Source organism: Theropithecus gelada, chromosome 1 (genome assembly GCF_003255815.1).
Source record: "Theropithecus gelada isolate Dixy chromosome 1, Tgel_1.0, whole genome shotgun sequence".
In the NCBI taxonomy this organism is placed as follows: Eukaryota; Metazoa; Chordata; class Mammalia; order Primates; family Cercopithecidae; genus Theropithecus; species Theropithecus gelada.
Genome location: NC_037668.1, coordinates 30685441 through 30698004, shown reverse-complemented (window position 1 = coordinate 30698004; position 12564 = coordinate 30685441). Strand labels below are relative to the sequence as shown.

Sequence of the window (12564 nt, the reverse complement as noted above, 5' to 3'; positions counted from 1 at the left end):
AGGTATATTCCATTACCATTGTTAGTCACGTTGACCCTCAGATTGTCCTAAATTTGGCCATGGACTTCCTTCAAGCTGGTGTGTTTCTGACATGTTCTTTTTAGTTTTGGAGCCCTTCCTTTCTGCCATAGCAAGACAGTTCCCTGTGCCAGACCTTGAGGGAGTGATTTCTCAAAGGAACACTGAAGCTCCTTTTAAAGGGAATCATTTTTGTAAAACCAAGATTTGGGCTTTGTGTGTGGAGAGGTCGTTGCTTCCAGACCTTTCAGTTGACAAGAGATAGGACATATACGTGTGTGTGTGTGTGTGTGTGTGTGTGTGTGTGTATGGACTTACACACAAATGATTCTACAGAGGAATAAATGTATAGAGAATTTGTACCGTTGTCTCCAAATTCAGATTGAACACCAGGGGGCCCTTCCTTGCTTTCAGATAGTCCATGTTGTGCCTTCCTCCTCCAGTATAAACCTTGTTCCCCAAATAACAACCATATCTTCACTCATTTTGCTCTGGCATGCATATCCATATTAATATTTTAAGCATTATGCCACCAATGTGGTACCTAAATTTCAGAACTTTTTGTTACTCTCTTTGCCCTTAGAATATGCCCCCATGTTTGTATAGTTAGAGTACCCTAAATTAACGTGATGTCTTTAGACCTTTTTTTGGTTGGTTGGTTGGTTGTGTTTCACAGGTATTGTCATCTTTTTATTGGTACTGAACTCTAATTTTTGTTTGAAGGAAGGCATTTCTAGTTTGTTTTTATCCTGTTTATTAGTTTAATCATAGATAGTTGAAGATTATGATACAGAGTTGGCATTAAGTTCAGTATTATTTCACATTCTAGTTGTTCAATGTGTTTCTGAATTAAAGAATTATTCAGAAGGGAGTTTACTTTGTTTCTTACAAGCCCCCAGGCCTTTATGCAAAACTCTTGGGGCTGGATGTGTTCCGGAATTCAGACTTTTTCAGGGTTGAGAAAGATGCAGTGGTACTTGCTCTAAGTGCACCACACTTAGAGCAAGGCTTTTATCAGATACCCCAGAGCCTGTAGTAAAGATAAGACTGCTCACACTGAATGTGAGAAAGTCTGGCTGATGCCCGTGTGTCCTGTTTTGGTTTGGGAATCTCAGAATTGTAGATAACCAGTGGTGCACTTGTGTGTGCTTCCCATCGTAGGGTTATGTTGATAGAGAAGAAATCATCCCCTTGATTCGAAATATTAATGCAGCCCGTAGAGAAATTCTCTAGGTATGTCTCAAGGATTCAGCTCTTAGATTTTGAAAAATGTTGAAATAAAAGTATGAATACTAGGATATATGTACAAAGAAGTCATATTAATATTTGATACTGCTAAATTAGCTTTATAGAGTCAGTTGATTTTATCAAGAGCCTTGAAAAAGTGCCCAATCTTTTTTTTTTTTTTTTGGAGATGGAGTCTTGTTCTGCCACCCAGGCTGGAGTGCAGAGATGCCATCTTGGCTCACTACAGCCTCCCCCTCTCAGGATCAGGTGATTCTCCTGCCTCAGCCTCCTGAGTAGCTGGGACTACAGGTGCATGCCACTGTGCCCGGCTAATTTTTGTATTTTTAGTAGAAACGGGATTTCATCATGTTGGCCAGGCTGGTCTCGAACTCTTGACCTCAGGTGATCCACCCACCTCGGCCTCCCAAAATGCTGGAATTACAGGTGTGGGCCCAGCTCCTGATTTTCTTTAAGGGTAGTGCTACTGGTTTAGGGTTACATTATTGTGGGACCAGTAGTCCTGTCCTTAGTGTGGGGTTCTGTGAGCTGGATAAGTCAAAAAAAAGAGCATACATTTGGGTCATCTTGTTTTTAGCCAGAAATGGGTCCAGACAACTCTCCATGTGAGTCCAGGCTAAGGTGATTTGATAGCACTTTTAGCATCCTTACTCCAATCTTGAGTCATAATTTGAGCCACAGGGCAATCTAGGCATTAAAATAGAGCAGCTGGGTGTGGTGCTTCATGCCTGCCATCCCAGCACCTTGGAAGGCTGACCTGCAAGGATCGTTTGAGCCCAGGAGTTCAAGACAGCCTGCGCAGTATGGCGAGACCCCATGTCTACAAATAATTTTTTTTTTAAATTAGCTGGGCATGGTGGCGCATGCCTGTGGTCCCAGCTACTCAGGAGGCTGAGGCAGGAGGATCACCTTAGCCCAGGAAGTTGAAGCCGCAGTGAGCCATGATTATGCCACTGCACTCCAGCCTGGATGACAGAGGGTGATCCTGTCTCAAAAAAGTTAATTAGTAATGATAAAATAGAGCAGATTATATATATATATTTTTGAGTAGTATTTCTTTTCCTACCTGTCCCTTGATCTGGAAAGTACTTTGAAAAGATTTATATTTAGTGATTGAGATAATTGGGACAGTTAAAGAGTTCTCAACTGGGGTCAGTATTGCCTCTTGGATGCCAGATGGCTATTACAGCTGGGGAAAGGAGCACTGCTGGCATGCTGCCAAATATCCTACGGGGACACACACCCCTACCTAAAATGTTCGTTGTGCTGAGGTTGAGACCCATGCTTTGAAACTTGATGATTTGATGGCACCTTTCAGGTGTGCTTATGGGACCTTGCCCTGGAGTGAGGCTTCGCTTCATGGGGTATGTTTGCATCATTCATTATTTACCTGTGTGCCCAAACTTTCACACCCAACTTTTTTTTCTGAGGTAGAATTCACATAACATAAAATTAAACCATTTTAAAGTGAATGGTTCGGTGCCATTTAGTACGTTTACAATGTATTGCAACCACCGTCTCTACCTAATTCCACGACATTTTCATCACCCCAAAAGGAAACCCTGCAGTTGTCTACTGCACACACATGTGCACGCACACACACACACATGCAGCCCCTGGCAACCACTGCATTCTGTCTCTTTGGATTTGTGTGTTCTGGATATTTCACATAAATGGGGTCGTATATGTGGCCTTTTGTATATGGCACCTGTCACTTAGCGTATTCCTGAGGTTTGTCCGTGTTCTAACAGAGACAGGACCAGGACTCTTTTTTTTTTTTTTTTTAGAACGGAGGCTTGCTCTGTCGCCCATCCTAGAGTGCAGTGGCACGACCTTGGCTTACTGCAAGCTCCGCCTCCCGGGTTCACGCCATGCCATTCTCCTGCCTCAGCCTCCCGGGTAGCTGGGACTACAGGCGCCCGCCACCATGCCTGGCTAATTTTTTGTATATTTAGTAGAGATGGGTTTCACCGTGTTAGCCAGGATGTTTTCAATCTGCTGACCTCGTAAGCCACCACGCCTGGCAATTTTTGTATTTTTAATAGAGACGGGGTGGCCAGATTGGTCTTGAACTCCTGACCTCAGGTGATCCACCCGCCTCACCTTCCCAAAGTGCTGGGATTACAGGCGTGAGCCACCACGCCTGGCCTGTTCTATCTTTATAGCTGAATAATATTCCATTGTTTGGATAGACCACATTTTATTTATCCATTCATGCTCAGTGGGTATTTGGCCTGCTGCTAAGAACATAATGTATACATGCATTGAGTCCCTGCTTTCAGTTCTTTTGGGAATATACCTAGAAGTAGAATTCCTGGGTTATGGGGTAATTCTGTGTTTAATTTTTTGAGGAACTGCCAAACTGTTTTCCTTCCACACTCACTTTTACTGCCAGAAAAGTATCTGCTTGCTTGTACATAAGCAGCATAATTGCAAAACGAAACTACTTTAAGCACATGAATTAGAATTCACAGTTCAACTGGGAGACATTTCAGTTTGTTGATTCATCTCCTGACTCCAGACTAGATGTGTGCATGTTAGTTTGCAGCCTCACAAGACACTGAATTAATAGGCAGGTGGTGACCTGTGAAGCCTCCACAAGTGGTCTGTCTTTTCACATAGTTTAATTTGAGGGAGCGATTACAAAAGCATCTTTAAATGTTCTGAAATCAGGCGAGGCGCAGTGGCTTAGGCCTGTAATCCCAGCACTTTGGGAGGCCGAGGCGGGCGGATCACGAGGTCAGGAGATCGAGACCATACTGACCAACGTGGTGAAGCCCCGTCTCTACTAAAAATACAAAAATTGGCTGGGTGTGGTGGCGTGTGCCTATAATCGCAGCTACTCAGGAGGCTGAGGCAGGAGAATCGCTTGAACCAGTGAGTCGGAGGTTGCATGAACTGAAACCATGCCATTGCACTTTAGCCTGGTGACAGAGCGAGACTGCTGTCTCAAAAATAATAAAATAAATGTTCTTAAATCAGAAGAAATCTAGAATTGGACATATTTTCATTCCACCAGAAGTGTGTCAAGAGGAGTCAGAAACCTCTCTTGTGATCTCTGTCACCATTCAAGCCACCTTTCTGGGCACCAGGGCCAGGCACTGGATGGGACCATGTCAGCAGGAGAGGGACAGAGAGAGGGATTGGAAGTGTCCCAACATAGACTTGCCAGGACTCAGGAAGTAGTTATTTAGTGGCTTCCTTGAGATTCAGATGAAATGCTTTCCACTGTCATGCCCAACAGGCAAAGTCTGGATTAAATTAATATTCAGAATTTGTTGAATTGTATTAGTGTTTTCTCTGTGTGTGTGTGGTGGTTGTTTTAAGATGGAATCTCGCTCTGTCGCCCAGGCTGTAGTGCAGTAGCACAATCTTGACTCACTGCAATCTCCGCCTCCCAAGTTCAAGCAATTCTCCTGCCTCAGCTTCCTGAGTAGCTGGGACTACAGGCGCCGCCACCACGCTCAGCAAATTTTTTTGTATTTTTAGTAGAGACGGGGTTTCACCATATTGGCCAGGCTGGGCTCGAACTCTTGACCTTGTGATCCACCCACCTCGGCCTCCCAAAGTGCTGGGATTACACAGTCGGGAGCCACCATAGCTTTTTTTTTTTTTTTTTTTTGAGACATGGTCTTGCTCTATCACCCAGGCTGGAGTATAATGACGTGGTCTCTGCTCACTACCACCTCTGCCTCCTAAGTAGCTGGGATTACAGGCGCCTGCCATCATGCCTAGCTTTTTTTGAATTTTTAGTAGAAATGGGTTTCGCCATGTTGGCCAGACTGGTCTCGAACTCTTGGCCTCAGGTGATGCACCCGCCTCAGCCTCCCAAAGTGCTGGGATTACAAGTGTGAGCCCCCATGCCCAGCCTGTTTTGTGTTGTTTTTTTTTTTTTTTGAGACGGAGTCTTGCTCTGTCAGCCAGGCTGGAGTGCAGTGGTGTGATCTCAGCTCACTGCAACCTCCGCTTCCCAAGTTCAAGCGATTCTCCTGTCTAAGCCTCCTGAGGAACTGGCATTACAGGCTTGTGACACCACGTCTGGCTAATTTTTTTTTTTTTTTTTTTTTTTGGTATTTTTAGTGGAGGTAGGATTTCACCATGTTGGCCATGCTGGTCTCCAATTCCTGACCTCAGGTGATTTGCCTGCCTCAGCTTCCCAGAGTGCTGGGATTACAGGGGTTAGCCACTGGGCCTGGCCTGCATTAGTTTTTAAATTGTTACTGTAATTTTTCTAGTGATAGGATTCTAACCTCTATTACTATACTTTTTAGTTTAATTCAAGGTATTTTCTCTGGAGCATTTCTAAGGATTCTTTTTTTTTTTTTTTTCTTTGAGACAGAGTCTCGCTCTGTCACCCAGGCTGGAGTGCAGTGGCCGGATCTCAGCTCACTGCAAGCTCCGCCTCCCAGGTTTACGCCATTCTCCTGCCTCAGCCTCCCGGGTAGCTGGGACTACAGGCGCCCGCCATGTTGCCCGGCTAGTTTTTTGTATTTTTTAGTAGAGACGGGGTTTCACCGTGTTAGCCAGGATGGTCTCGATCTCCTGACCTTGTGATCCGCCCGTCTCGGCCTCCCAAAGTGCTGGGATTACAGGCTTGAGCCACCGTGCCCGGCCCTAAGGATTCTTAAAGAAACTGAGATCTGATTTTTTATTTTGTTTCCACACTGAAAAACAAAATATGACAGTAGTGCTAAATAAAACAATTTTGGGGGAGAAATAGTAATAGGGAAGGGTCAAAATTATGTGCTGTTGTACAAAATGTAACTACTAGTAAAATAGAATATTTTATTCACAACCTGAATGCAATACAAATACAACCTTTTCTGTTTGTTTCAGACAAGTTTACATGTATTGGAGACCAGACCAGAAGCCCTTCTGAATTAAGGTAATTTTGATATATTTGATCCTTTTCAGTTTTAGAAAGACAATATATAAATTTCTTCAGAGTTTTTTTTTTTTAAATAGCTGGTGGTTTTGTTTGTTTGTTTTTAAAGAGACAGAGTTTTGCCATGTTGCTCAGACTGGATTCTAACTCTAGGGGTCAAGGGGTTCTCTTAACCTCAGCCTCCTGAGTAGCTGAGGCAATAGACATATGCCAGCATGCCTGGCCAATACCCTGGTTTTTGTTACAGTTTTTTTCTATCTCTTTAAGCCAAAGTTGGTTTTCAAAACAATTTGATCCTCAAAAAAACCTTCCATTTAGTGTTGAGCAAGAAAGTTTAGGGTCCCAGTGATGAGGATTTATATTCTGAATGAGAGCAGTACTTCTCTAGCTTTTTTCATTAGAAAGCAGGAGAGCCCTTTTTTCTTTCTTTTTTTTTTTTTTTTTTGAGGCGGAGTCTCGCTCTGTCGCCCAGGCTGGAGTGCAGTGGCCCGATCTCGGCTCACTGCAAGCTCCGCCTCCCGGGTTTAGGCCATTCTCCTGCCTCAGCCTCCCGAGTAGCTGGGACTACAGGCGCCGCCACCACGCCCGGCTAATTTTTTGTATTTTTAGTAGAGACGGGGTTTCACTGTGTTAGCCAGGATGGTCTCGATCTCCTGACCTCGTGATCCGCCCGTCTCTGCCTCCCAAAGTGCTGGGATTACAGGCTTGAGCCACCACGCCCGGCCGAGCCCTTTTTTCAAATCAAATCTTAGTTGAAATACCAGTATATGGCCGGGTGTGGTGGCTCACACTTATAATCCCAGCACTTTGGGAGGCCAAGTCAGGTGGATCACGAGGTCAGGAGATCGAGACCGTCCTGGCTAACACGGTGAAACCCTATCTCTACTAAAAATATGAAAAATTAGCTGGGTGTGGTGGCAGGCTCGTGTAGTCCCAGCTTTTCGGGAGGCTGAGGCAGGAGAATGATGTGAACCTGGGAGGCGGAGCTTGCAGTGAGCCGAGATCGCGCCACTGCACTGTAGCCTGGGGGGGTCAGAGCAAGACTCTGTCTCAAAAAAAAAAAAAGATTCGTGCCCCATGTTGGGCGCGGCTTCAAATTTGGCCGGGCGCGGTGGGTCAAGCCTGTAATCCCAGCACTTTGGGAGGCCGAGACGGGCGGATCACAAGGTCAGGAGATCGAGACCATCCTGGCTTACCTGGTGAAACCCCGTCTCTACTAAAAAAATACAAAAACTAGCCGGGTGAGGTGGCGGACGCCTGTAGTCCCAGCTACTCCGGAGGCTGAGGCAGGAGAATGGTGTAAACCCAGGAGGCGGAGCTTGCAGTGAGCTGAGATCTGGCCACTGCACTCCAGCCTGGGCGACAGAGCGAGACTCCATCTCAAAAAAAAAAAAAAAGAAAGAAAGAAAGAAAGAAATACCAGTATACATTATAGAAAAAAGTAAGGGGGGGCCGGGCGCGGTGGCTCAAGCCTGTAATCCCAGCACTTTGGGAGGCCGAGGCGGGTGGATCACGAGGTCAGGAGATCGAGACCATCCTGGCTAACGCGGTGAAACCCCGTCTCTACTAAAAATACAAAAACTAGCCGGGCGTGGTGGCGGGCGCCTGTAGTCCCAGCTACTCGGAGGCTGAGGCGGGAGAATGGCGTGAACCCGGGAGGCGGAGCTTGCAGTGAGCCGAGATCGGGCCACTGCACTCCAGCCTGGGCAACACAGCGAGACTCCGTCTCAAAAAAAAAAAAAAAAAAAGTAAGGGGGGCCAGGCACGGTGGCTCACGCCTGTAATCCTAGCACTTAGGGAGGCCGAAGCAGGCGGATCACGAAGTCAAGAGATTGAGACCATCCTGGCCAACATGGCAAAACCCCTGTCACTACTAAAAATACAAAAACTAGCCAGGCGTGGTGGCATGCACCTGTAGTCCCAGTTACTTGGTAGGCTGAGGCAGGAGAATCACTGGAACCCAGGAGGTGGAGGTTGCAGTTAGCCAAGATTGCGCCACTACACTCCAGCCTGGCGACGGAGGAAGACTCCATCTCAAAAAAGAAAAAAGAAAAGAGAAAAAAGTAAGGCAAACATGATTCAGGAAAAAAAAAACAAAAAAAACTTTTTTGTTTGTATAAAGTGGGAATAATGAAGCCATGTTCGTAGTTAGTGAGTCTGGGTGAGGGTACACGGTTTCTTTGTATTCTTGTGACTTTGAAGTTTGAAATAATTTTAAATTAAAAAGCAATATTGAAAAACAATTAGGGGCTGGAACAATTGGATATTCTTTTTTTTCTTTTGAAACGGAGTCTTGCTCTGTTGCCCAGGCTGGAGTGCAGTGCCGCAGTCTTGGCTGTCTGCAGCCTCCTTCTCCCAGGTTCAAGCGATTCTCCTATCTCAGCCTCCCAAGTAGCTGGGATTACAGGCACTCACCACCACGCCCGACTGATTTTTGTGTTTTGTTTTGTTTTTGTTTTTGTTTTTTTGAGACGGAGTCTCGCTCTGTCGCCTAGGCTGGAGTGCAGTGGCCGGATCTCAGCTCACTGCAAACTCCGCCTCCCGGGTTTATGCCATTCTCCTGCCTCAGCCTCCCGAGTAGCTGGGACTACAGGTGCCTGCCACCTCGCCCGACTAGTTTTTTTGTATTTTTTAGTAGAGACGGGGTTTCACTAGGTTAGCCAGGATGGTCTCGATCTCCTGACCTCGTGATCCGCCCGTCTCAGCCTCACAAAGTGCTGGGATTACAGGCTTGAGCCACCGCGCCTGGCCCTAATTTTTGTATTTTTAATAGAGATGGGGTTTCACCATGTTGGTCAGGCTGATCTCGAACTCCTGACCTCAGGTGATCCACTCGCCTTGACCTCCCAAAATTGTGGGATTACAGGTGTGAGCCACTGCGCCTGGCTAGTCAATCGGATATTCTTATGCAAAAGGAGAACTTGATGTCATGTACAGAAATTAACTCAGGCCAGGCGAGGTGGCTTACTCCTGTAATCCCAGGATTTTGGGAGGCCAAGGTGGGCAGATCACCAGGTCTGGAGATCCAGACCATCCTGGGCAACATGGTGAAACCCATCGCTACTAAAATGCCAAAAAAAAAAAATTTTAGCCAGGTGTGATGGCATGCCCCTGTAGCCCAGCTACTCAGCAGGCTGAGGCAGGGGAATTAGGGGAATTGCTTGAACCCAGGAGATGGAGGTTGCAGTGAGCTGAGATTGCGCCATTGCACTCGAGCAAGGCGACAAGAGCGAGACTCCGTCTCAAAAAAAAAAAAAAAACTCATTGGATCATATACCTAAACATAAAACCAAAAATTAGAAAAATTGTTGAGATTTTGAATTAAGCAAACAGCTTTTAGATATGAGATCAAAGATAAAATGCATAAAAGAAAACATTTATAAATTAGATTTGATCAAAATTTAAAACTTCTGCTCCTTAGAAAACACAGAGAATGAAAGACAAACCAGTCCGGCAGAAAATATTAGCAAATGTCTTTTAGGTGACATGTATCCAGAATAGGTAAAGAACTCTCAAAACTCAATTTGGCTGGGTATTGTGACTCACACCTGTAATCCCAGCACTTTGGGAGGAGGATTGCTTGAAGCCAGTCGTTCAGTAATCCTGGGCAATAAAGTGAGACCCCTGTCTCTTAAAAAAAAAAAAAACAAAAAACAAAAATAAAAAAAAAAACTTAGTGTCCAGGCACAGTGGCCCACATCTGTAATCCCAGCACTTTGGGAGGCCCAGGCAGGCGGATCACCTGAGGTCAGGAGTTCGAGACCAACCTGGCCAACATGGCGAAACCCCATCTCTACTAAAAATACAAAAATTAGCCAACTGTAGTGGCTTATGCCTGTAATCCTGGCCACTTGGGAGACTGAGGCATGAGAATCTCTTGAACCCGGGAGGTGGAGGTTGCAGTGAGCCCAAATTGCACAACTGCACTCCAGCCTGGGCGGCTGAGTGAGATTGTCTCCAAAAAAAAAAAATTTAGCCAGGTATGGTGTTGTGTGTCTGTAGTTCCAGCTACTTGGGAGGCTGAGGTGGGAGGATCACTTGAGCCCGGGATGTTGAGGCTATAGTGAGTCACGATCACACCACTGTACTCCAGCCTGGACAACGGAGTGAGACCCTGTGTCAGGAAAAAAAAAAAAAAAAAAAAACCAAGAACCAAAAAACAATATTAAGAAAACAGGTAACCCAATCAAAAAGAGGCAAGTGACTTGAACAGACACTTTACCAGAAAAATGTATAGACAGCAATTAAGTACCTGAAAAGTTTAGCCATCAGCGAGATGCAGATTAAAACCACAGCCAAAGCCCCCATTCGAATGGCTGTGATACCTAACGTTGTGGGGGTTTGAGGAGCTGCGACTCTCCACATTGCTGACAGGATGTTGGGAATGTGACCCAGCATAACCATTTTGAAAAGAGTTGTTTTTTTTTGTTTGTTTGTTTTTGAGTTTGTTTTTAGTTTTTTCGAAATAGGATCTCACTCTGTCTCTTAGGCTGGAGTACAGTGGTGTGATCATAGCTCACTGCATCCATGACCTCCTGGGCTCAAGTGATCCTCTGGCCTCAGCTTCCTAAGTAGTTGGGACTATAGGCATGCACTACCACGCCTGGCTAATTTTTTTTTTTTTTATTGTTGTAGAGACAGGGTCTCACTATGTTGCCCAGGCTGGTCTTCAATTCCTGGGCTCAGGTGATTGTCCTGCCTTGCCCCTGAAAGTGCTCAGATTATAGTCATGAGCCACTGCAGTGGCATTTTCTTGAAATGTTCAGCACACACCTGTAGTACGATCCAGCCATTCCACTCCTAGCAGTCTGCCCAAGAGAAATGAAAGCAGATGTTCTCATAAAGACTTGTACATGCAGCAACACGCGCAGATTTCAAAGCATCACATCTATCTGATTAGCTCCTCTGGTACACTGGTTGCCACTGCTACCCGTATTTTTGATTTCTGCAAAGGGCCTACTTCACTGACTGAATAGAAAATGGGCAGGTGAGGCAGGAGGTAGTCTTCTGGCCATTACATTTTTTCAGGGCAACACTTTTATACCTGCTTTCATAGCAAGTCATATTTAGTAAGTATTTACTGTGTCAGTCATGGTTCTAAGGGCCTTGCATGGATTCTAATGGAATTGTCATAGCATGAGCTGTGGGGACTGTCCCCACTTTCATACCAAAAAATGTAGGCAGAGAGAAGTTAGGAAACCTACTGGAGGCCACCTGGTGAGAAGAGGTAGAGTCTGGGTTAGAACCTGGGGCTTCCAACGTTCCCGCCGTGAAGCATCACTCTGCTTCCAGCCAGCAGGGCTGTCAGACATTATTGGTCCTGCTTAAGTGGGTTGGACATGCAAATGCCAATAAAAACATGGAGGTTTTTCTAGGAACAGAATTCTAACCCCCACCCCCCATTTGCTGTTGGAATAGCAAATAGAATTCATTGTAGTTTGCAATAGTAAATGTAAAAACAAATATTATTTTTATATACTGGAGTGCAAATGACATGGCACACAGCAGTCTTTCCCCAAACCTGAGGATTTCCAGGCCCCTTATGAAAGGTGCTTGGAGGCCGGGTGTGGTGGCTCACGCCTGTAATCCCAGCACTTTGGGAGGCTGAGGTGGGCCAATCATGAGGTCAGGAGGTTGAGACCATCCTGGCTAACACGGTGAAACCCTATTTCTAATAAAAATACAAAAAATTAGCAGGGCGTAGTGGCGGGCGCCTGTAGTCCCAGCTACTCAGGAAGCTGAGGCAGAAGAATGGCGTGAACCCAGGAGGCGGAGGTTGCAGTGAGCCAAGATCACGCCACTGCACTCCAGCCTGGGGGACAGAGCGAGACTCTGTCTCAAAAAAAAAAAAAAAAAAAAAAGGTGCTTGGAGTTTAGCCGCCTCTGTTGTGTGCGCTGCGTGATTGTCAGTTTCCCATCACCTTTCCCTGTTAGATCTGCCTGGTGGATGGATGCCATTCATTTCATGAGACTCCATCCGTTACATATAAAGTTTGGCTTTGAAACAATCACAGTGGTACTTCCTGTTTGGCCTCAACATGTTTGAAGATGTGTATCTATTGAATGATTTCCAATTGTCCTTGTATGTGCTAGATTTTGTGCTCTGCCCTAAAAGCAAAAAGAGGCCATAGGCTAACAGGGTTAGAAAAGGGAGAGCAAAATGGGAGACCAAATGTTTTTTGTGATGCATGAGAAATAATAAGTCTTCGGGAGTGTCAGTAACCACCTCCTGGGATTTCAGAGTTCCAGGGGTCGGAGGTAAGCTCTTAGCAGCTGTGCCTTACTGGCTCACCCCTGGCTATTAGATCCCCTCCCCGAAGAATCGCCTTCTGAGGACTTTGTGACCGCACACCGTAGTTCCTGCTCTTCCCCCGGTTGCCAGTGTCTGGTGGGTGAGTGAGCTCACTTGTGACTGG

General features: G+C 45.7%; 1 protein-coding gene across 5 annotated transcripts in view; it reads left to right on the top strand.

The window, feature by feature from the left end:
- GNB1 (G protein subunit beta 1) overlaps positions 1-12564 on the top strand; it is a 119195-nt gene that overhangs the window by 51632 nt on the left and 54999 nt on the right. For 4 of the 5 annotated variants that reach the window (XM_025397989.1, XM_025397964.1, XM_025397974.1 and 1 more), the window contains one exon: positions 6100-6148. The exons of the other annotated variant lie outside the window; for it this stretch is intronic. The gene's annotated coding sequence lies outside the window, so the exon portion shown is untranslated. The remainder of the gene's footprint in view (positions 1-6099; positions 6149-12564) is intronic. 5 annotated transcript variants of the gene reach the window in all.